Raw genomic sequence first — 24,477 nt, forward strand, 5'->3', positions numbered from 1 at the left:
ACACATAACTGTCATCTAATGACATAAAAGGTTTGTGGCAAAGGATTAAACTCTAGTATCACCAGACGATGGAAAATATTTTTGATCCTCCCACCATTCAAACTGCCTTTCTGTTTTCTCTATTCCTCTTTACGGTTTAAAAAACGGTTTCTTTCTGTGTGGGTTTCCCTCATAACTCATACTATCTTTCTCCTGTCCTTCTCTTCACAACAAAAGCTATACATCCACACGTTATTACTGTCAAGGACAGAAACCTCTAATAAGCTAGTTAAGGAAATGTGTACATTAAAGGAAGGACCGAGAGATGAATTGTGCAAAAGAGTGTGTGTTAATGGGTTGCGGGAGCCACGTGCTGATCAACAGGATGGGGCCTCCCCTCTGTGTGGAGAGGGATTCTGTTTGCTCAGACAGTTGCCTGGCAACCTGACGTCATAAGTTTGCAGCAAGGAGATGAAGTGAAATCGGTTATGGGTTTGTGTGTGTGTGTGTGTGTGTACGTGTCTGTGTGTGTGGAGGAGTTTGTGTGCATTGGTGCATTATGCCAGTCTGTGTATGTGCCAGGCCACAAGGCAGACATAACATAATATCAATCCCAAGCACCCTTAGCATAAATATAGAAAATGGACTTAGTGGCAGTCCAACCTAGAATTCGGGCCTAATGCAACTTATAAAGATTGAACATATAAGGAATACTATAGATCCACATCTATTTTTTAACAATCCAAAAAAAGCTAAAAAATAATAATATATATATAACTGACTCTAGTCAGAAATTACCAAGATGCACAATTCTATGTCAATTCTAAAGTCCATGTCCCGATTCCACTCCCCCTTTATTCCTGTCTACATTATGCTATCCTATTAAAAAGTAAATACAAAAAGCACCCCAAATTTGTACTATTTAGAACTATTGTACTAATTACAGTTTAAACATGGTGCTTTATTATTATGATTAAGATTGCAGCATACAATACTTTCACTCAAAGACGTAAAAGTGATGTATATATATGGGAATATATATATATATATGTAAGAAAAAATGTCACTGTTATCTTTTCTAAAAAGGAGTAGATGCAGTAATAATCTTAACGCTTATGTCTGAAGGTCTAAATCAAAAGGGTTCTAAAATTCAAAACATTCTTTTAGAGCTTCTTGTATATAAGATTTTCATAATCCCTTAAATATATATGCACAAAATTATTATTTTTACAAGTTTAAAATTACTTACAAGCCTTAAACATTTAAACAGTAGTGTATATAAGCATAATTAACCACTACAAGGCGCAATACATCACAGAAAGGCATAAACATGACCAACGGACGGAGGTGTGGTAAAACATCGACTGTTTCCAATCTCACACTGGACCCCCACTGCTGAACCCCGAAGGTGCTCTTTCCACCTGACATACAAGGCAATGTGAGCTCACAAAACCACTTCTTTAGATCAGACTGCAGAGGGAACATGTAGTACACTGGGATATGGACCATGTTGTCCAGCAAGATGCTTATTGTCCAGCAAGATGCTTATTCAACGCTGATCTTACTCAGAGTTATAATGCCTCCAGTCCCATTAAACAGTATGAGCCTCATTATTCTCCCTCTCCCTCCACTCTCCCCTTTCTAGCAGTGAAGAAATGCATGCACCTTATTCCATTTGCCTCTCTGTCTCCAACTGACACTCCATTATCCACGAGCCCTGGAGTATTTATACCATTCCCCCACAACCCTTTTCTCCGTAGCTATCTATATTAGATCTTTCCCTCCATTTCTCTCTCTTCCTCCCCCACTTTCCTCCAAACTATATCAGCTCAGTCCATGATGCATCTGCTTTTCATGTAGAATTTATGTGACCATCTTGTTACATGTACCTCCTTATTTTACCCTTTCTCAGATCCATTATTTAAGTCTTTCTATGTAACACACTGACACTTTCTGTGTAATAAGTAAAAGAGTTTGCATCATAGTTGAGGAATATGTGAATGATTTGCACTGTGCTTTTGTAATGTGGGTGCAGCATAAGAGTTTCAGTGTGACAGAGATGTGATGGACTCCTGTACTGCCCACGACGGAAAGGAACTTCACGGATCTAAAAGCGGTTTAAAACAGAAATCACAGTGGCCTCAGTGATTTTCGGTTGAGCTGTTGACGGAGATACAGTATGAGCAACTTTCTCTCATTTTCTGTCCTCCTCAAACAGTCCCTTCCCACTCATGCCCAAACACATAGTTTCCAATAGCCTTATTAATCATATTTGCATTATTCGGTAAAGTAGCCTACCATAGGAAACTATTAACCGTAATCGGTGAAAAATCCACTTGCACTCGCTGTCTTGTTGTGAACTTTTTCCCACCGAGCATGAAATGTTTTAACAAACCAAAAAAAAACCTGTAAGCTAATCATATATTCATCTCCAAAAATATATTTCAGAAAAGTCTTGACCATCAGCAGCCCTAAACTGTGATGTAAACGTCATTGGATAATTTATAATTATTTCTTTGAGAGACTTTGTGTTTTAATTCATCAACGTCTAAAATAACTCTTAAGTCATAAATAACAGTAAACTATAATCGTATAGTCCATAATTGGCTATGCTAGAGACAAATGTGGCGGGATTCATTGCAAAGAATAAGCACTGTGAGACGCACGTGCATTGCTTGACTTCCACTCGCTGTTATTTTAGTCTTATATGCTTTAATTTCTGCAGTTTGTAATGCAGAATGTATTAAATGCAAGAAGCTCACGTGCTGACAGACTTTGTCTTAAAGCTCACGAAGCAAGTTAATGCATTTGCATCTTTTATGATACGAAATTGATGTCAATAGTTTTGTTTTCAGAACAGGACAAAGTATCTGATATGTGGAACTAGATCTGTACATCAGTGCGTCTAATAAAGCTGCCAGTGTCTATGATCTCATCTGAAATAATCAAATGTTGATTAAAAAAAGAAAAACCCATAACTACGATTGACTGTAAACTCCCTGCTTTTTCTTTCTTGCTTTCACTTGTAATTGTCTTTTTCTCCTTTATTACATTTGCTTGTATATTTGCAACTATATTTAGGCCTACTAACAGTAATGAATTAATGAATTATATATTAATAAAATAATAATATAACAATTATTTTAAAAATTATTCTTATATTATTGAATAATAATGCTCAAAATAAATTTGATATAAGCGTGACATCGATTTAAATCAAACTGTTGACATGATAATGCAAACCAGAGCCAATTCACAACCCTATGCAAAATAAGCAGTGTCCAAAAGCAGTTGTATTACTTTGACAAATTTACATGTCATATTAGTGGAATTTTAGTGAGATGCTTTTGTAGAAATGTACGCAAATAGTAAAGAACGAACTACAGATGCAACATTATGTGAAATGATCCAGATCTCTAGTCTACACTTGACACTTTAACTGCGGCATGCTTTTCCATGAGGCAGTTTCTAAACATTACAGTAAGAGATATTCTTATCTGTGGTACTGTGCCTGAGAACATAGATGGACATCTAAAAATTATGGAAACAACAGCAGTTTTATTGCTTTTTTCATATACACAGAGGAAAACAATGAAACCGGGTGTTAGCTAGCTAGTTCCACACGGCTAGCAGGCTAGTCAGCCAACAGTGTTTTGCTGTGTAGTCACTCATGATCAATGCGCCAGCGAGTAACTGTCTGCAGCTGTGTGTTTCACACATACAAACACTTGTTTCACATCATAGTGAAGACCTCCTTTTGACTTCTATTGTGCTTAAACTAAACAGCTACTACGGACTAACCCAAACAAACCCTAACCTTATTTTTGTCATCTGAAAATATTTAGTCCCTTTATGGCTACTTCTACAAAGCAGATGGCATTTGTGTGTCTCATATACATGTGTGTTCAAATGTAGTGTTAATAATTTTTATTAACCAAATTATATTGAAAAAGCTAGCATTTTATCTCTATTATTTTTATACACAAACGGACCGACATACACTAAAAAATACATTAAAAACAGCAATATATTTTATTTCAACTCGTTTTTGTGGAATATGTTTTTTTTTTGGAAGGCATGACACATTTAAAGCATTATTTAATGAACAGAAAATAATAATAATAAAGAAAATTATAGACTAACATCTAATGTAACAACTGTAAACATCTACATCTGCCAAATAAATGTAGTATTTCCTTTCGAAAAACATTACTTGAATCTTTTAAAAGGGAGTGTGCATTTCATAAAATATGGCACGGTGCAATTCATTACCACTTGAATAGGGCTAAATTATTTGACACAATATCATCCGAGTACGACCGCAGCACTAGTCTCCTAAACCACAGTGTGGAAGAACACAACCAAATTAGGATACTTATTCTGAAAGGGATAAAGAGAGAGGGAGAGGTGCACTGCTGTCCGGCCATGGCAGTAACATCACCCGCATTTAGCGGGACAGCGGACAGGCTAACACACAGAGCTGAATCGCAGGAGAATGATACAGGTCGTGAGGAATGAAGAACCTGTGGAAAGTGGCAGGCAGCTGGGAATGGAAGGTTACCAAGGCACAGATATATAACAAAAACCTAAATTTCATAAACATTATAAAATGAAAGGGCAGGGCTGGGTCACAGTCAGGTCAGTCAGAGCCAACAGCAGTGCTGCCATGTGCACCCGTCACCGCTCAGGCAGTTTCACTAAGCCACAGACAACTGCTTGTCACAGTTTGATGCGTGATAAGGTATGGTGTAATATTTTTGTCTCAACTTCTCCATAGATAGTCTCTGCGGTCTGGCGTGCAGCCGGTAGAAAGAGCTTTGACAAAGTGGATGAGAATGGCAGCTAAAGATGTCATATTATCAAACCGTAGAGAACAGGCTGGAGGAGAACTGATAGGCCCATTTCACTGACAGTGAAAACTGGCCTCTCTTTCTCTCTCTCATGACAACCACAGTCAAATAATAAGAAATTGCAAAACTAGTCTTTTTATTGGTGGTTGTGGATGGCCAATTTGATAATATCTGTGCTTACGAAAACATATTTTTTGTGTTCCAAGCAGTGCATTTTTATTTATTGTAACAGGTTACAATATTCGCACTGTGTGTGTGTGTGAGAACCGGAGGTGTAAGGAGAGTTACAACACCGAGTCTTTTTGTTGTGTGTATCTGCTAAAGGCAGAACAAAACAGAAAATGTATTATGAACCTATGATCATTTGCAAGACATTTTAATTTTCAACATAAACAAGCATTTTGCTTTGAAACAATCTGTAAATCCTCACACTTAAAGATAATTTTATAAGTAGACCTGTGATGCCCTATCTATATTAGGGAATAATAATTAAATTCTTCCTAAATAGTTAAAATATTTTATTTTATATATTTAATATTTTATTTTATATTCATAATATACTTAAAGTGTACTCATAACTATTTTAAGAACATCTTGTATAACTGAAAACCTTGAGAATTATTTATTTTCAGCTATAATATTTATGAATATTTTTAATTAACCTTTTTAGATTTTTCATGCACTTTTATTACTTTCATTGTTATTTAAATATATATATCTATATTAAGCATTATTATTTTTATTTTTTTGTTTAGTACATTTTAAGTACAATTTAGTACATACAAACGTACATTATTTCAGTGAGCTGGCAGGTCAAGTTCTTACATTTCTGTAATATTTATATTAAATTTAAATATATACAGAAAAAAAATAGTTTTACTTTACAATTATCAACACTGGACCAGTCGCAGTGTCTAAAATATACACTTTACCCGAAATTCATCGGGTACAACAGGGCCCTTAAACTGATGGCCTCAGGAGAAACAGTGAAACAAATCAGAAAGAAAAGAAATAGCCAAACAACACAAACGTACAACTTGAGCAGAAACATCATCTGATTGACGGATGCACTGAGGGCATTTAGGTATGGATCTTCTTCGGGGTCTGTGTGGTCATTGCTGTCTGGGTAAAGATTAATTTTTTTCCTATTGATTTCACAGAAGCAGAGCATGTCCAGGTCTAAAGAGGAGACGGGAGCGTTTAACCAGCATCTCTGAAGAAAACACTGTGCTCACTCCATGGCTGTTAGGCCTATCTGATGCATTTACATGACATGCCTTTTAGAGTTTTCTTTTCTCACGTCAAACACGACTCGATGACTCTCTAAGTACGAGCAACCACAAAGCGATCTTTATGATGTTCTACTGTAATTACTTACAGCTGCATTTACCACTTACGCATTAGTAAATTGTGTGACTGAACTGAGATTCAGTATAATTTCCTTAATGGTCCAAAACAATGTAATGGATGGTGAAACACTACAAGGAAAGAGCACCGCTGAAACGAAACTATGCTAAATGGGCATGCTTAAAACACAAATGCCTCATTATTCAGACACGTAGGTTTCTTTGCAGTTGAATCAGTTTCTTTATGAAACACTTTCCTTTGTATAGACCTACACATAATGCAGACATAAGACATAATTCCAGAAAAAAACGCGATTTAAAAATGTTATCATGCAACATCCAACGATGTATCTCTTTTCTATCATAGTAGAGAATAAATATAGCTTTTTTTTTTACCATTCCTTAAGTGACTCGCTGAGTTGAAAAAATATGAGCAATCTTTTCCCTCTCTCTCTCTCTTGGTCTCTCTCGCTCTTCTCCTGGGGCCTGCATGCTCAAAAAAATCCTGGGAGTATTTACAGAGGGGTTGGATGTCATGGCAACAGGAGGGTTTGGTTCGAAATTGCAATGCAATGACATGGAAAAGCCAGGCAAGACCTGCTCTGATTCCCAGCTAAAGGGAAACCCTTCAATCCGCTCTGAATGTCTGTTAATGTAACTGACCATCAACAACAGAGGGCTAAACAAAGTGGCAGAGCAAAGGTGCAAAAGAGCTAAAAGGCCTTTTTAAATAATTTCATATTAAACAGAATTCTAAAATACATTTCAAACAATACTATAGATTTATGAATTCAGATCTTTAGTTTTAAATGTATATTTAATGCAGTAATAATGTATACGAATTATTACATGAAATGTTTGCAATTCATTATTTTTATTATTATTATTATTATTAGCATTACTACTACAACTTACATAAAAACGGAAGAACTTAAAATATGAAAAATATCTAAAAATATTTATAGAAAAATATATAATTACATTCACATTTGTTATACTCACTGGTCAGAGTTTATTTTAAGGTCTCGCTATTAGCAAACTTTTGCCTCAAACTCCTAATTTTCTGCTTATTAATAGTTCATAAGGAAGTTTAGATTAGGTTGTATTAGGGTTTAGAATATGTTTACACGCACGCTAGTCAGTAATAAGTTAATAGCTATACCATAGCATTACCCATCTATTACAATTATTGATTACTATTGTTAGTACAGTAGGTAATCATAGTGGTGAAACAGGATGAGGAAATACACTAATGTACAGAAAACCACAACACTATTGTATTTTTAAAATGTACTTTTAAATTTAGTCATTTAGCAGACACTTTTATCCACAGAGGACAACAGAAGCAATCAAAAAACAATAAGAGAACAATAATTTACAAGTGCTATGAAAAATCTTGGTTAGCTTAATAGAAAGGTGTTTTTTTATATAAAATAAAACAAAAACAGGTAGATAGGAATAGAAAAAGAATAGTGACTGCAAGTGTTAGGGTCTTCTATAATAAATAAAGAAAACTATTAAATGAAAAAGAATAGAGAAAACTAAGTTGATGTTTTTTTAAAGAAAACAAGCAGTCAGAAAATGAGTAGAGTGCAAGTGTCAGGTGGCTTTTTTCATTAAAGAAAGATAATAGATAAAACAGAATTTAAAATAGAAATAAAAAATAAAAGCAACGTTCCCTTTCGGTTTGTTTTGAAAACTTTTGCACAATCACAGACTCTCACAGCGTCTCTCGTAACGTGTGCTTGCAGTGAGAACATCAGGATAAATCACTGTGCTTCTCCAACAGACAGAAACATATCCATCCACCCAAGAGCGGAATAGTAAAGATGAGAGACAAGCCAAAGACAACAGTATGATCAGTGAGTGTTTATTCAAGCTCTCCTTTATTGTGGACTCCATTAAGATACTCGGTGGCTGTCTGCCGTTTTTTGACCTTGGGTAGTGTGTCACGAGCTATCTTTTCTCTTTTTCTTTATCTTTGTGTCTTTTCCCTAATGATCGAGAGCTAATTACTTATGGCTTAAACGAATATTCAGCCCTCAATGAAGACTGACAACATGAATTGCATCCTCAAGCAGCAACAGCTAAAAAGCTTTCACACACACATCTCTCACGCTGTTCCTGCTCCACAGATCCTGTTGAGACATGAAGACCCCGTGCCTTTGGTGATTACATGATGAGCCATAATTAATGGAGCAGATTGGAGACTTACCAGCATTTCTCAAGCACATGACAGCACAGGTTTGTGAAAAGAATTAATAATCCCGGACATTAAATTACATTCCCTCACAATCGAGATCGTGACCGCTTTAAGGAATCAGAGAAGACACCAAACAAGCCTGGTCAAATGGTCAGGCTTTATACCCCCCCCCTCCCCAGAATCCACCATCCCACGGCATTGATCTCTCAGCTGAGTGTGAAATATAAACACTATCTGCACTCAGCTCTGACATGACAGACAAACTATGGCAATGTAGACCATAACAAAGCACTAAGCAGGCAACATCCTGCGTGTGAACTCCACAAAGCACAGGAAACACCTCTGTGCTGTGAGACGATAAAGACAGACAACCAAAATAAAGAAAAAGCGCGGCTATTAATGCGACTTCACAAGTTCAAAAGCTAGAGAAACGCGCACCTCTGGTGCCGGATATGCAGTGTTGAACACACAGTGAGAGAAAAAACAAGGGTCACTTATCAGTACGTGAGCGAGAAGAGAACAGATGTGCGTGCAAGAAAGGAGGACAAATCGTACTCTACCTCCGATTGTTCAGGTGATGGTGTCCGTTAGATCCTGGCTGATCTGAGTGCTGTCACGGTCACAGTATAGATGGGCTCACAAGCAAAATGCTACAGGCAGTGCTGGAACCAGCTCAGTCAGCGGCAGAAACATCCCTCCCCTCCTGCATGAATTAATTAAACCTTCTCTCACTCTCGCTCTCTCTCTCTCTCTCTCTCTCCCTCTCGTGATTATCCTTCAGTGTTGTACGCAACGCTCTCCTTTGGCTGTAGCGGATGAAAACGTCCCTGCACTTTCTTTTCTGACAGCCTGTTTACAGAGAGGTCTGCCGTCGCTCTGTTTCTCTCTCACTCGGTACACTCTCTCTCTCTCTCTCTCTCTCTCTCTCATCAACAGAACAATATCAAAGTGCTTCTCATAGGGCCAGCCCTCCCCCTTGTGAACAACCCTAACCACCACAGTTAGTGCCCCTCTCCAGTCTTTTCTGAAATGTGCTATAACGTAAAATAAAATATCAAATCATTTGTTATAAAACAACACATAATTTGTGCTGTCGACCTCATCTTTAAAAGCCGTTAAAATAGTCTTTGACTTTTGAAATGTATCATATATTACTAATCAATTTTTTTTTTGTGAAAGAAATTCACACTGTTCTTTTATTTTATTCATGCTTCCAACTAAAATTCAAATGGTTATTTTCTTAAGAATCATATTAGCTTAGAATGATTTCTGAAAGAAGACTGAAGAGTGGGTAATATCTACTGAAATGTTCTTTTTTTTTTAAAAAATTTAACAAACATTTATTTGAGACCAAACTACTGGGCTATTGGTAAACACTCTGCAGTACTGCTAGGACCTGATTCTGATACAATCCAGTGGTAATGAAAACATTTTCAAAACAGTTCTATTTCAAATCACAACTGGGCAGACTGCTGTTTTGCTCTTTTCTATTTTTATAGAAAATAACACGCTACATAACTCTGCTCATTCTGCAGAGCCAAATACAACTACAAAATGTTATCATGCTGGTATTGTCTGGTACAAGTTTATAGTAATTTGAGAAGATCAAAAACCCAACTATAATTATATGCTTTACCACTGTAACTTCTAGGTGGATAAGCGTCATGTGGCTGGTGCTCACAATATAGTTGTGCTACATTCAGGCTCATTGTTCACAAACATAACGAGATCACAATGCAGCGCAACAGCACTAAACAAACCATGATGCTTAATGAAGGCAAAAATCATAATGAGAGTTTTGAGTCCATGGTCAGCTGCTTACTACTGTACAAAACACTGACAAACGCAGCATTGAAAATTTACAGTCATTCTCTCTAGCAAAGAGAAAGGCATTGTTGTATGGTGTTAACATAGCTAAAGGCCACTAACTACCAAAAAAAAAAAAAGTGGTGAGCCCTTTGACAAACTTCCTGTTTCAAAAGGAAATACATGTCAAGACAGAAAAAGACAACAGCGTATGCTGAATGATTTTAAAAAACAATCAATATAAAATGTTTTCAGTTACACTAGTTGGAAAAGGGAGCCAAGAAGCTTTTATCCTGTAAAATCTAAGCAGAGGGAACATGTATATTTTAAAATATTAATGATAAATTCATAATAATGCACAAGTCTTTATTGGCAGTTAAGCTTCAACATCCATTAAACTTTTTTTGCTTGTTTTTTGTAGTGTTCAGTAGAATTTTTAAAAGTAATTTACACTAACTAGAATTTATTTTATATATATATAAATATATTAAAAACACTGTACACTGAAAGATTCTTTGGCGAACCAAAATTGGTTCTTGCTTGGCAGAACAAGACTGCTGTAAACAAAATTTTAGTTTTTAAACATGAGTGAACAGTGAAAAACTCATTAGATCATTGGTGATGTCACATTGGGATGATATAATGGTCCCTCAAAGGATGATGGGATGAGACCAATGCTTATCAACCGAATAGGGAATTAAGCTGTAGCACCATCGCTCCATCACTTAATTTGAGAAGCAGACAAAAGGACAGAAATAGCCCCGGAGAGCTCCTCCCCTGCTCCTATGATCAAAAGCAGACTGTTTTTGTCTGGCCTGACTTTCACCTAGGTATGCCATCCCCTTTTCATTTTTCTATCTTTAAAAAAAAAGAGAGCAATCATGAATTTGCTCTAAAAGACCTTTTTAGGTAAGTGGTTTCAATCAGAGGACATGAGCTGACCCTGAAGCCTCCAGCTTGTTGAGTGAGTTTCTGAAGTTGAAGGACACGGAGAAAATAGATCCACGCTCTTATTATAGACAAAAAAGGAAAATAAAGAGACTTCAGAACGGTAAGCTGGCCATCTTGTGCATACTGTAATTAGTGTTTAGGAAATGTGTGGGAGTGTTAACATGAGGTGGCGTCTGCGTTTCCTAGAACAGAGAGTTAAAGGCAACTATGTGCTTCTTGCAACTGTGCTGTTTTGTGCAGCATCATAAAAACCCACAAAGCATCGAGACTTCACATGGTGAAATACACACACAATATGTTTGAAAAGACAAGAGAAATGCAACAGGGGGAGGAAAATTTATATAGGTCTACAGGGCTGCGTAAGGTGTCTGTTCTTTCTCTCTGGCTTTCTCTAGTGCTGTGTCTTTCTGAGGGGACTTTCCCCTTTGCTGTTAAGAGATGGAGGCGTTGCCTTGTGCCAGCACAGCGTATGCTTTCGCTTCCTGTCTTTATCTTATTGTCCTCTTTTTTTGAAGATATGAGCTAACACTTATGAGCCTATGGGGAGTTAATTATAAATGACAAGACAAGGAAATGTCATTATTTATTTTGGTCCTTCTAATTGTGTGATATTGTGACAGTCCTGAATTTAATAATTTGAAATTTTAAAATATACACTTTCAAGCTGAATGTGCATTTTTAATTTTGCAAGGTTTTCATGAGTAAATGAACTTTTACCATTCATTTTCTCACTGCTTAGTGTCCAGAACATGAATTTAAACAAATCCGATCTAGTTGTAGTCAAACTTTTACACCGCAATGTCTGTAAAATATCAATTTTCCCAAAATATGAGGCATCATACAAAATGCCTCTTATTTTTAATTTAGTACTGACCTGAATAACATATTCCACGTAAGACACTATTCAATATAGTACACAATAGAAAATAATAGTAATACACAACTACTACAAAATGGTCACTGATGCTCCAGAAGTAAAAGCAGATTTATAAATATGACTACATATATTTTATGTTGTACACTATGGATTTTAGACTGTAATCACTATTTGTAAAATATCTTATTCAGATCAGTACTACATTAAAAACATAATCTATCCATCTATGCAGTGACAGGAAACTTCCAGCACTGAGTGGAAACTACAGCAGGGTCACACACTGTCAGAGTCCATAGGGAAGGCAGAAGGGTACCAGGAGAGAGACCCTCACACAGTGTCCAGAAGGACAAAAGAGAGCCTGGGGGGTGGGATTCACTTGCTATATTTATCCCTCCGGCTGTCCCTTCTCCCCAGTGAGCGGAAGCGCTGTCCTTCGCTCCTAACCTCAGAGTCCACTGGGACCAGTCACCTCATTCTCATCCTGAGTGAGAGCACCCTGGGAAAAAAATCTTCTCGCCTCACATTTTTTTCCTCTTTTAACTGTGCAACGATGCGTGCACCAGACAGTCTGCCATAGTAGCTTGCTGTAAAAGCAGGAATTACCTTGTTGGGCACCTTACGGAGAAATACATAGGCCTTTGGCAGCAATATGAGCATGTGCGTGTGGTGTGAATGAGTGTGTAGGAGGAGTGTGAATTGTAAGGCATGCAACTAATGACAGAAACATTGGAAAAGAAGTATAAAACAGATTGCAAGTCAGGCAAAATGTTATTCTGTTATATTTGTGTCAGTATATGAATTGTGGTGTGGTTGAATTTTAGATGAAAGATGAAGTCACTGGGTTCTACACAGACTAGAGAGAAGGAAATTCTTAATAAACATAACAACAGATCGTCACTAAGAGCTTAAAATAAAGAGCTAAAATATCATTATTTACTAACCCTAATGTTCCAAACCTGTATGGCTTTCTATTTTTTATAAAAGATAAAAGCAGAAATCCTACAGAATGTACTAACTGCTCTTTCCCATGCAACTCGCATTAGAAAATTGGTATGACTACTAAACTATAATCAGAAGACACTTTTATGATGTTGACTTCTCACAAATCTCACTGTGAGATGATGGGCATTGAAGCCTATCCATATTTTTCAGTCACGTGACCAGTTCGAAGACCTGGAGGGCAAAACATCAATAGAAATGCAGCAAAAGCCTGTCAGTTTTACATCTGTATCAAAGCCGCAAATATTTAGTTCATCTCTCCATACAATAAAACAAAGGTATGCGAGTAAAATGTACGTTTTTTTATTTTTAACTTCAGCTGAGATGTTCCCGTGACGATAAATGCAGCATGATGTGCGTTAGCAGATATCGTTGTTTTTAATGTCATAAATGTATTTTTATTGTTTTTAGCATAAATGTTGCAAATAAACATGCATTTTATAATTTAAAAAGTTTTTAAAACATGCTAATAAATAAAACTAATATGTATAAAAAAAATAATAATATAAAATGTATTTTTTTCACGTGACGTCACGCGAAAACTATCAATAGCAACGCCTACATTTTGTAAAGAAATTATTAGTTTTATTCAGCCAAGAATAAAACTAAAACTTTTTTAACAAATGCATGCAGCCTTGGTCAGCATAAGAAACTTAACAAACCCAAAACTATTAAACGGTAGTGCACTAGCTGTAATTAGAAAATTGTACAAGATTTAAGGTTCACTTCATGGAGTACTGCGTTTCTGCAATAGCAGGAAATGAGCTTTCCCAATACAGTGTCAAACTATGATCCAATTAAAGTGTAAACAATCCAGCATAGTAATTCCAAATTTCCGCACTATTAAGTAGCTACAGATGTGGAAATAAAAATAGCCGTCAGGACATTCCAAATCTGTCTTTTTGCTATGTTGAAACATATGCCTTATTTTTTTCCCTTCGAGATGGAAATAAAGTGGAGGGGGGGGACCAGTTATATGACCACCAGCAGCTGCAGTGGACAAACAGTTCTGCATTAATGCACATCTTAGCGTGTGACCGACAACCATGTGGCTCCATTACATCTCTGCCCCATAATGAGATCCAAAGCTACATCACCGGGCTGGCAGGCTCCTCCCCAGAGACACAAGGACAGGAAGAAGGGGGAGGAGATGGAGAAGATATAATGAAAAAGCATTTTACAAAACAAGCTGACAATAAAAAAAAATACGAAGAAAATGTTTGCCAAAAACAATCGACTGACATCAAAAAACATTCTGGCACATGTATAATGGTAGCTCAGACAGAATCCCTGATAAGAGGACTCCACACACATTTAAGAGAGATGCACTCATTTCTGGCACGACCAGAGCAGTACAATAACACATTTTCACACATGTACAGCCTGTTACTGACACCCACCTATTCACACGTGCATAAAGGTCACAAACATGCACACAAGGTGAAAAACTGACTATGTTGTATCTTTTTCTCAGAGACATGACACCTGTATTATTATGGTGGTTATCAGTACATTTTAAGTAAAAAAAATATATATTGTATTCTGCAGTAAAATTGTAGCAAATAATATTGTTTTTTAAGTTACACAAAGTATTCAAAGTTGAGCACATTCTCTGCTAGATATTATTTCACCAATAACTAAAAATAAATAAAAAAAAATACATTACATATTATTACTGTTATTAATTATCTAAGTAAAAATAATAATCAAAGTTAATTCTCCTAATTGCTAATCACACTAATTGTGCCTGGCAGTAACATAATAGCGTAACCAATCAGAATTTATAATCAGAGCGGTTTTAAAAACATCAAAAAAGCGCATAAAACAAAGTACTTTGTCCAAAAACTTCCTGCACTTCTGACAGCCACAAAGACAGGTTGAAATCCTCTGCTCGTCTTTTTACCACAGTCATGCACACATTTGCAAAAAGATAGAGCTCTGGTTTCCTCTGCAGAGGACCTCCTGCTCTCACTTTAGCGTTTCCTTTGATGAAAGCAAACGGTGCTAGCTTTATGTGCGTATTAAAAGCTCTCCCGTTCAGTTTTCAGTTGTGGCATTATATGGATTCCATGTAGTTCATTATGAACAGGTACCAGGGACAACAGCAGACTAGCACTGACAGGGAATCTATCTGTACATCTATGTCCTGACTTGAGAATCAATTTCTCTTGATGAATGGTTAACATTAGCGTTACTCTGCAAACACAGTACATTTACAACCACCTCTATTAACATGCAAATGCACAGAGTATCCTACCTTTTGAGATGCAAGGATATAACTCTCAACCTGTAGGGGTTTCCTTTCAACCTTGGAACTGAATAGCGTTGACATTAATCAAACAAATATTTATAGAGGTAAATGTTGGAATTGCGCTTAAGGACTGGAGAAATAGAGCAAAACTGATGGTGACGATGTTGACGATTTGCTAAGGGCAAAAACATAAGGGCAAAGAAAATGAAAAAAAAACTGTAAAAAACACTTGTTATAAAATTCTAGATTTAAATTTTAATTTTGACCATAATTTAACCATGGTGAGCTGCCATGCTTACGTGCCAGCTTTTAATAATTCAGCATTAGGTTTAAATAATTCAATTTGGATTTTAAAAAGTAGATATTGCATTTGAAAATTTAAAGACCTGAGAAATTAATGCAGCTGGGGCTCTGAATGTATGATTAATGTTGCTGAATGCAACTTTTGACGCACACATATAATATAGGGTGACCGTGCATGCCATTTTTCCCAGATGCATCCTGGCAAGGATTTCAATATTGCTTTGATTCAAAGCACCCTGAGAAAGTGTGGGAGGCCTGCACACACAAACAAGGCCGAAACATAGATATTTTAGCCAATATAGAAATGCTAGACAGGACGCATCCGGGAAAAATAATACTTTATAAACTGTTTATTGTTTCATTCCCACTTTATGGAAGGCCCTTATTACGAAAATAGAAAAAATCAATTTTTTGTCCTAAAAAAGACTACAGATTACACACTTGGGATCTATTAGGTTGCTATAAATACACGACTGGAGAGTTCATCTTTCACAGATAAGCGCTGTTTGCTTTCACAATAAAACAAACTGGGCTCGATGAGCTCCAGCACATTATTACTTTTCCACGGTTGCATCATTTTACTGCTCGCCTCGAGCCACAGCCTCTCCGTTTGCCCACAATCACGTGGACCCGTGAGGTAATTGGTTTTATTTTGAGAAGAGTGCCATGTGGATGGTTTTTTTTGTTTGTTTGGGGTTTTTTTCTACCCCTATGAGAGTTCTGATAGAACTTGTGTTTACTGAGACAGATTCTACTGCGGCAGTGGGAAAATCAGCCACGTTAAGCATCAGCCACGAGAATAATCTTGGGTAAATGAGCAACGGATGGTAAGAGGCTGTATGGAGAAGAAGGGGTTTGAGACAGAACCGTTCTGACGCAGTCTGAATGTGATGGTGGGTGTAAAGAACAGGGTTTTCAGCGGGACCTCTCAGTGCGAAAGGACAAAAACTACTGACACCTAATCATTACACCCACCACAGACAGAAATGTTATCACTGAGGGTGGAAATAATTAAGTGGAGTCGGCAAGTCAAGCAATGCTATTTGGGAACAGCTTTGCAAAGCGCAGGTTAGTCTGTGCCTGTGCCTGGCAACGGAGGTGGTGCTTTCCCTGTGATGTACAGAGTTACATTACTCTGTCACTTTCTAATGTTGGACAAGAAAGAGGAAAACCACACTGCTTTCTGATGTCTTGCCATTGACAAACGTTTAAATTGTTCTCTCACAAAAAGACAAGCTGTGCTGAGTGTACCTGCATTTTATTTCCCTGTTATATCATGCATTTTTAATCAAATGATTCATTGTTTAATAAGCCTGTCTTTCTTCTTCCATGGAACTATGGCAGTTTTTCTTTACAGGGTCTTAAATGAGATAAATTAATTATTGAGTTCAACTAGCCAATAAGGCAATATTTATTACAGGAGGAACATTTTCCGAGCTATGCCTCCAAAACAAAGTCTACATTCAGTGTAAGATTTTCCTGTAGGTTTCCTAGAAGAAGAAGGCTTTTGCAAGCAACCATATTCTTTTTCTTTTCACTGCAAATCAGCACACACACAACTTGCATTGTTTAAAAATGGTTAGTAATTTGAAAATAATGTATTTTACATATAGAAACATGCATACATTAAAATGACCATTGCTTAAGTATTAAAACTAAACAAATAACTATGCTGTCAATAAAAAAAAATTAGTTGACAGCATTAGTAGCCTGAGTTAGGATGCAAATGTAAATCTATGTTCATTATTAAAAACAACATAGTAAAATTTGCACCAAATAAATTTTATATGGTGACATTTAATTTTTCTGTTTTATTAAAATTAACCATTGCTCTAACCACACTTAAAACCACACATATAGCACGTCAATAAAAAAATGGTAAACAATTTAACTATATGGTTTCTTTATGAAAAACGTAGTGTAAATACTTTTAGTATAAATTATTCTTAAATAATAATTAATTAATTAATCATTTTTGTAATCACAAATAATAAATAATAATAATAATAATTATATATATATATATACATTATACATTACGTACATTAATAAAAAGAATACAATTCAATATGAATATCCCACATTTCTGCCACAATGCCATGAAGCAATTAGTGTTAACAAATCCATGGTAAATGATGGTGATTTGTAGATTGAAAAGCCTTCTGACTGTGTCATTGAGCAGTGTTTCTCCTGTTTACCAGTGATGTTCATCCTGCTGCAAACTAGTTTAAAACCATAGAGTGTTTTTTGCTGAATTGAAGCACACAGCTCTGTTTAGTGCTCGTCTGATCAAAGACTGACCAGACATATCCGTGTGACGCAGTTGAAAACAGTGGTGCCATTTCATTCCGCCTTTGGGACATGAACATTATATTCATAGACAAATTAGATATTGTTTTATTGCCCAGCCCTAACCTCAACCATACTGGTTAACGCAGCTCAAGAAACATGTTCTCTTCTGCTGAATGATATAATTACTACACCATCTGGCTTAATATGATGCCAAAAATAGGCTGGAAATGTGCAAAGAAATGTGTTTAATAATAAGGAACAGAAAGTTGATTGTAAGCTAATGAGAATGACATGCATATATCAGCGGAACATTTCCTAAAAACATTTCCTTCACTTTGCTCTCCCTGATGTAGACATATTCCAGCTGCCCATGTGTAAATATACACCTTGGACACCAAACCTCCCTGTAAATACAGTGCTAATGTGATTAGCGTGTCTCTAGGGCTCATTATAGAGAACTTAATTAGCAGTCAGAGGAAGAACAAAAGGCGACATCCATCCAAAAAAAAAAATCTAACTTGTTTTCACTGTATCATATTTACAGGGCTTACCATGCGGCAAATTCATTAAAAATAACAGAGGTGGATTATGAAGTGATCGTTTTCTAATCAGGGTGTTTCTGATCAGGTGCTTAAGTTTTGATGTGAAAAAGGGGGGTGGGGGGGTGCAGAACGGAGCCCATCAACCCCTGTGACATGGACTGGATGACATCAGCAGCTGTCACCATAGCGATGGAAACCTCTTGGGAATACAGAGACCTGGAATGCTAGTAAACATCTCTCTGGACAAAAGCATACCCTTGTTCCCTCTGTCGATTGAAATGTATTTTGATCTCTAATGTTACTGTTGATAGACTGTAGTGTTTGTTAAATACACTTGTTTTTCTAACCACTTTATGACCTTGATTTTAACATGGACTTGTGTTTTCAGTGTTACGATGTAGTCTGACATCTGAAGGGGGGATGTATTATCGCATTTAAGAACACTTTCAATACACATGCTTATTAGCAAAAATGCTGACTCGAGTTATAACTGTTTATTTACAGTTAGAGTAAATCAATTAAGAAAATTATAAATAATAATGGCAAAGCAGGGTTATTGCTCAGCCTACTGTTTTGAGGGAATACGTCTAATGTTGTAATGAATTCCATTGCTCGCAATTTGGTGTAAAGAATGAACTGAAAAACTAAAATAATATTTTCATTTCTGTAGCACTCAGGAAATACAATATGGATTTCTACATAGCGGATTTTTGTAATTGGTTTTTGTAAAACACACTATTGCCTTCATTGTCAGAGTAATTTTATTTGCCTTGTTTGTTTTGCAGTGATGAAACATAAGCGGCGTGTTCGTGTGGGAAAACCTTGCCATGCTGGCATCCTCCCCTAATGTCTCAGCAGTTTTTAATTAAAATGCTCCATTTGTGCCACCTATCCTGGTTGGCTGAGAAACTATAGGAGAATAAATTGCTACCCTCATCTCCAGGCAGATGGCCAGGCCTTTGCATTTTGCAGCCTCTTATTTAACATCTATGGGAAAGAAGAATGGCGTGAAAGTATAACAGTCAACGTGCTGTGATGTGATTTAACTGATGAACAGTTGCATCAAGACAATTCAGAAAATCATTTTTAGTCTAACTTTACAATTAATTTAGGCATGATCTTCAGGTTCCTACAGGTTTTATTAAGGTCTTAAATCAGGATACATCAACACTAAAGCAAAACAGAGAAAACAACTGTTACGCAACTGTTACTGTAGTGACGCAGAGGAGAGGAATGTTTAAATAAAGTTATTATTTTAGTTTTCTTTGCAGGTTGAACCCCTGATGTCACATGTATTATTTTACCGATGTCCTTGCTACGTTTCTGGATGTTGAACATGTTAAATACATTACTGTGTATTGGACGGTAAGGGAACTGTCTGAATGCATCAAAAACGACATATTAATGACATATTTTTCATTATTGGGTGAACCATCCCTTTAAGACATTCTGCTCTGATTTACGATTTACTTTTCAAGGCCTTAATTTGTGGAAAATCGAGACCTTTTAAGACACTTCATATAAAATATGACTGCATTGAGTTACTTACTGTAAAATAAACTAAAAATAGAATTCTGCTCAAACGACGTGGCGGTGCAATCTTTAAATTGCAAGTCCTGTCAATTGTTTTTAATGCATATAAAGCTATAATTGATGTGATATTTAAAATTGGTTACATAAGCGAAATGTCTATTGTTGTTGTTCGAATGTGAAATATTTTCTTGGTTTTCGAAATGACGGCAATTCATTTCCCCTTCAGTGAATCATTTTCTTGAGGTCATTTTGCACCACTAAACTGAATTCAACAATTAGCACCTCCCCTTGACATTTCTCTATTTGTCTCAATTGCATTCTCTCAGTTGTCACACTTAACCATGTCCAGCGCTGACAGAGTTCTATATTTTACAATGGCAGGTTTTCTCTCTCATTATCTCCAGTCAAAAAAAAAGGTCACTGTTTCTGTGTTGTTTTTCCACTGAAAAAAAGACTCTTCTACAACAGTGTTGTGCAACCTACAACACAAAAACATATGCCTTGAAACATTTGCTTGCTGTCACCTATCAGAATACTGTGGAGCCCGTTGACAGCCCACACAATTAGGCTCCTTTCTGCCTCACATCAAATCATCAACTATGTAGTTAGTGTAGCTCACCGTGTTCCATAAGAAAAGATCTGACTGCTTCTTTTGCCGTGTTTCATACAGTGCAAACCACACCATTACTTCATGAAAGTAGCACATCACTGATGCACTGCAGTAAAATATACTGCAATATTTTATACTTAGGAAATGTAACTTTTAATAAAATCGTAAATGTATAGGCTGTTTCACATTTATGTGTAAAAAGTATATACATTTTTAAAATACCACATAATAAAATTATCTTTTATTTTCCAACACATATTGAAAAAAATATCTCAAATAATGTGTTAGAAAACTGATTTTTTTAAAATTCAATGACCACCAAAGATATCTTATTAGATTATAATTAGAATAGATACTTATGAGGATACTTTTTTTTTCTTTTGGATCACATTTGCTATGATTTAACATCATCTTGATACAGAAGAACAATACACTTTTAGTTATGGAAAGTGTAAAATATACACCTCCTTCTCAATTAAAATCCTCAAATCTTCACCACAAACGCTACAATCAAGATTGTGTTTATTAAGCAAGGGGGAACGCTTTTCGTTGTGATGAAAAATGTCTTGCAGATTATACATGGGATGGAAACTTTAAAGACATAGGTCATGTTTAAGGTCAGGCGTATGGTGTTAGATACCAATCTGGCTCATGCTGTTATGACAACCTTGGAAGAAACACTGTGAATGGATCTGTGCCTGTATATATTGTGTTTAGTATCAAGGGACATCATTCTGTCAAACACTACCGAATGCCCATGAATGTCCTAATGCTGCACGTGTAAAGAACACAATGCTGCGCTACGTAACAGCCTTAGAATCTGCAAAGCAAAGCGACAACAATAGAGCAGATGGAAAAGAGTATGACCCCCACATCCGTTTGTCCTTTAAGATGTTTTTGATTTAAAAGCTGTGGACAATTTAAAGAGAAGGAGGCTGGTGTGCCCATCCTCAATCATTGAGATGCAGAGAACAGCTTACTGCACTGTGCAGAGGAATGATGAAATAAGAGCTAAAAATAGCAACCTCCCAGGATCCCCCCTTTGCCCAGCACTGTAAACACCTCATTCCTGAGACAGTCCTGGGAAAAGCACCACATCTGCAAACCTTTAAAAAAACGATTTTATGCACGCTTTTATACACACTGCAGGCAATTACAAATACATAACTTACAATCAACATTTATGCAAATGGTAACACGTGTGTCTACATGAGTGGACAGCATAAAGAACAAAGCTGCTGCGTTGTTCATTGATACACATAAGGCTTATTGTTATTTTACATTCTGATATCAATCTCATACATGCATGCAGAAACACGCAATCTTCGTAATATCTTACATTCTAATCTATGAATTGATATAAAGGTCCCATATTAAAACATGACCAGTAATGATACAAAAGCAAAGCCCCAAAAAATTATTAACAACGAGAAATATGAATAATGTGGCAACGTCCGTAATATTCTGATTATTCAGTGCAACCAAATAAATCGCTATCTGCAGTCTAAACCTAACAGCAACAATCTTTTATCCGTTATAAATCCATGTGACTATAAAAAAGGTGAGAATAACCTACCCAAAGATGAATTCATTGTGCCTTCATCTCCCCGCCAGTCTGGAGTCGTGACTCCGGCTGTTTCTCAAAACCTAGCGACCTGCCTACCTAGACAGCATTGTTAGGCATCGTGTGCGCGTGCAGCATGCGTGTGTGTGCAGGAGCCGAGTCGAAACGCCGGGAGCGTCTCAAAACTCCCTAAACGGGCATTAAAACACGTCCTCCGACCGCTTCTGGGTAACATACTGGACCGAAACAATTAAAAACGTTATTTAAAGGCTTAACGTTTGCTCGACGTAACTGTGATTCCAACTGCTCGGTGTTTAAATTCTCTGTATAACAGTCGGGGTTAGGTTCATTTTATTTTAATAGCCTATAAAAATTAGGTGTAACTTATAATATAGTAACTAAATATATCATAAATAATTAGTTCCGCGTGCAGTTTTCCGGATGAATTGATTGGGCTACGCTGCTGCCGCGGTTGTTTTTCATGTCCGCGGGTTGAAGCAACTCCAAATAACGTGATATTTCACTAAAATGCCATTTTTACCAGCGGAACCCCGCCAAAATCGTGTATTTTACCTCTGAAACGCGATTTAGACCAGGTAAACCTCTCGAAACGCGTTTGGGTTGGTTTTCGAAAAAGAAATAGGGCGGGTTTTGTTGGGAAAACCTGGCAAGCATAACTAGGATGGATGTTCCACTTCACTTTCCTTTATTATGTAAACTATATAGCTACACTGGCGGTATTATCTGCACCAAACACTTTCCCTTTGGATAGATCTCCAGTGCAAGACTGGTCTACTTCATTAGTCAAGTCAAAGAGGGTGATTTTTGACAATAATACTTTTTACTTCAACACACTAATACTTATATTTCTGCTTCTGTTGCAATGGCCACATCACACATTATCCCAAAACAAACATCACATACACAGCTCTGAAAAGGAAAGGCGTGAATCAACAGGTAAATACAGCCTTTCAGTAACATGTTAGGATTAGGAATACTTTTATCATAGTTAGCCAACGATGCTTTTGGGAAACAACCCTAATACATTCAGAAAGAGACGATGCTCCCTGCAGAACAATTTGGTGAAGTTTCCCATTTCTGGATGTAAGGGCTGTATATCACCCACATATCCTCAAATAGGGCATTGTTTGAGGGGACAGTCATTTTAAGAGGTTTCCGAAACCATAGTGGACATTCTGGAGTGCACTCTTTAATCCCACAATGCACCACAAAAACAAGTGTTCAACCGATGTACACTCAAAGACTAGAGAATCCCCATAATGCATTGTGAGTGTCGCGCACCAAATGAATTCCCTTGTGCCAAGAGATGGCGCTCGCTGCGGAATCATCCATCCAATTATTTTACAAAGCACTTGTCCATGGCGTAATACAACACAGCTACAAATTCATTGTACATTGATAATGAAAATCGTTTAACTGTGGTCTCTGCATAATTTCTGTGACATAATTCAAGATAAATCCTTTAATCTTATTACTGGAGCTACCTGTTTCAAATGATTATGAAGCAGCAAGCAAACTGTGCAAAAGCGGCAGTCCTTTCCGGTGCACTCAGTGTCTGAATTCACTCGTTCCTTTTCATTCACTCCTTCAAGTGAACTGATCTAATGTGAAATGAGTGGACTAATGTTGATAACGGTGAATGAGGGTATGGGGGCAATTTTAGATAAAGCCCAGGGCTTCAACTCTGATCCTCGAGGTCCACTTTTGTACAGAGTTTAGCTCCAACCCTGATCAAACACATCTGAACGAGTTAATCAAACTCTTAAATAAAACTAGAACTGTCAGGTGAATTTGATCAAGGTTGGAGGTAAAGCTGTGTACTAGACCAGGGTTGCTCAACCTTCTTCCTGGAGTTAAGAAAGGTAGATCTCCAGGAACAGGGTTGGGTAGACTGTCCAACCACACTCTATCACACTCTATAGCTCCAACTTGCTTCAACACACATGCCTGGAAGTGTCTAATATGGTGTTTCTTAACCCTGGTCCTAGCCACCCCCCAACACAACACTGCACATTTTGTGTCTCCTTAAAAATCCACCTGATTCAACTATAACTGCTATAATAAATCAAATCAATAAAAATAGTATTCCTACTGATATATATCTTATGGGTGGAGGTACTGGGAGAGGAGGGCCCAACTACACCCTAACCACAATGGTGCACTCACACTCACTTCTTATTTAAATGGTGGACGTTATGCCTTGACAAACTGTACTTTGGATCTGTTACATTGTGCTATTGGTGTTGCTCATGGCAGAAATAAAAAAAACTTTCAACTTTTCAAACACTAATGCAGGTGTCAGCCAATAAGATCGACTTTATATAAATACCCTAGAATAACTTGTCAGTAG

At 36.8% G+C, this 24,477-nt stretch overlaps 1 protein-coding gene across 3 annotated transcripts in view; it reads right to left on the reverse strand.

Annotated features, from left to right (window-relative positions):
- Nucleotides 1-22,216, reverse strand: part of LOC122351370 (diacylglycerol kinase gamma) — a 101,757-nt gene extending 79,541 nt beyond the window's left edge. For 2 of the 3 annotated variants that reach the window (XM_043248407.1, XM_043248405.1), the window contains exon 1: nt 8,939-9,254. The gene's annotated coding sequence lies outside the window, so the exon portion shown is untranslated. Of the gene's footprint in view, nt 1-8,938; nt 9,255-22,118 lie in introns of those variants that run through there. The other variant, XM_043248406.1, reaches the window with a different exon arrangement.
- Between the last annotated feature and the right edge of the window lie 2,261 nt (nt 22,217-24,477).

The sequence above is a fragment of the Puntigrus tetrazona genome, chromosome 9 (genome assembly GCF_018831695.1).
Source record: "Puntigrus tetrazona isolate hp1 chromosome 9, ASM1883169v1, whole genome shotgun sequence".
Classification (NCBI taxonomy): Eukaryota; Metazoa; Chordata; class Actinopteri; order Cypriniformes; family Cyprinidae; genus Puntigrus; species Puntigrus tetrazona.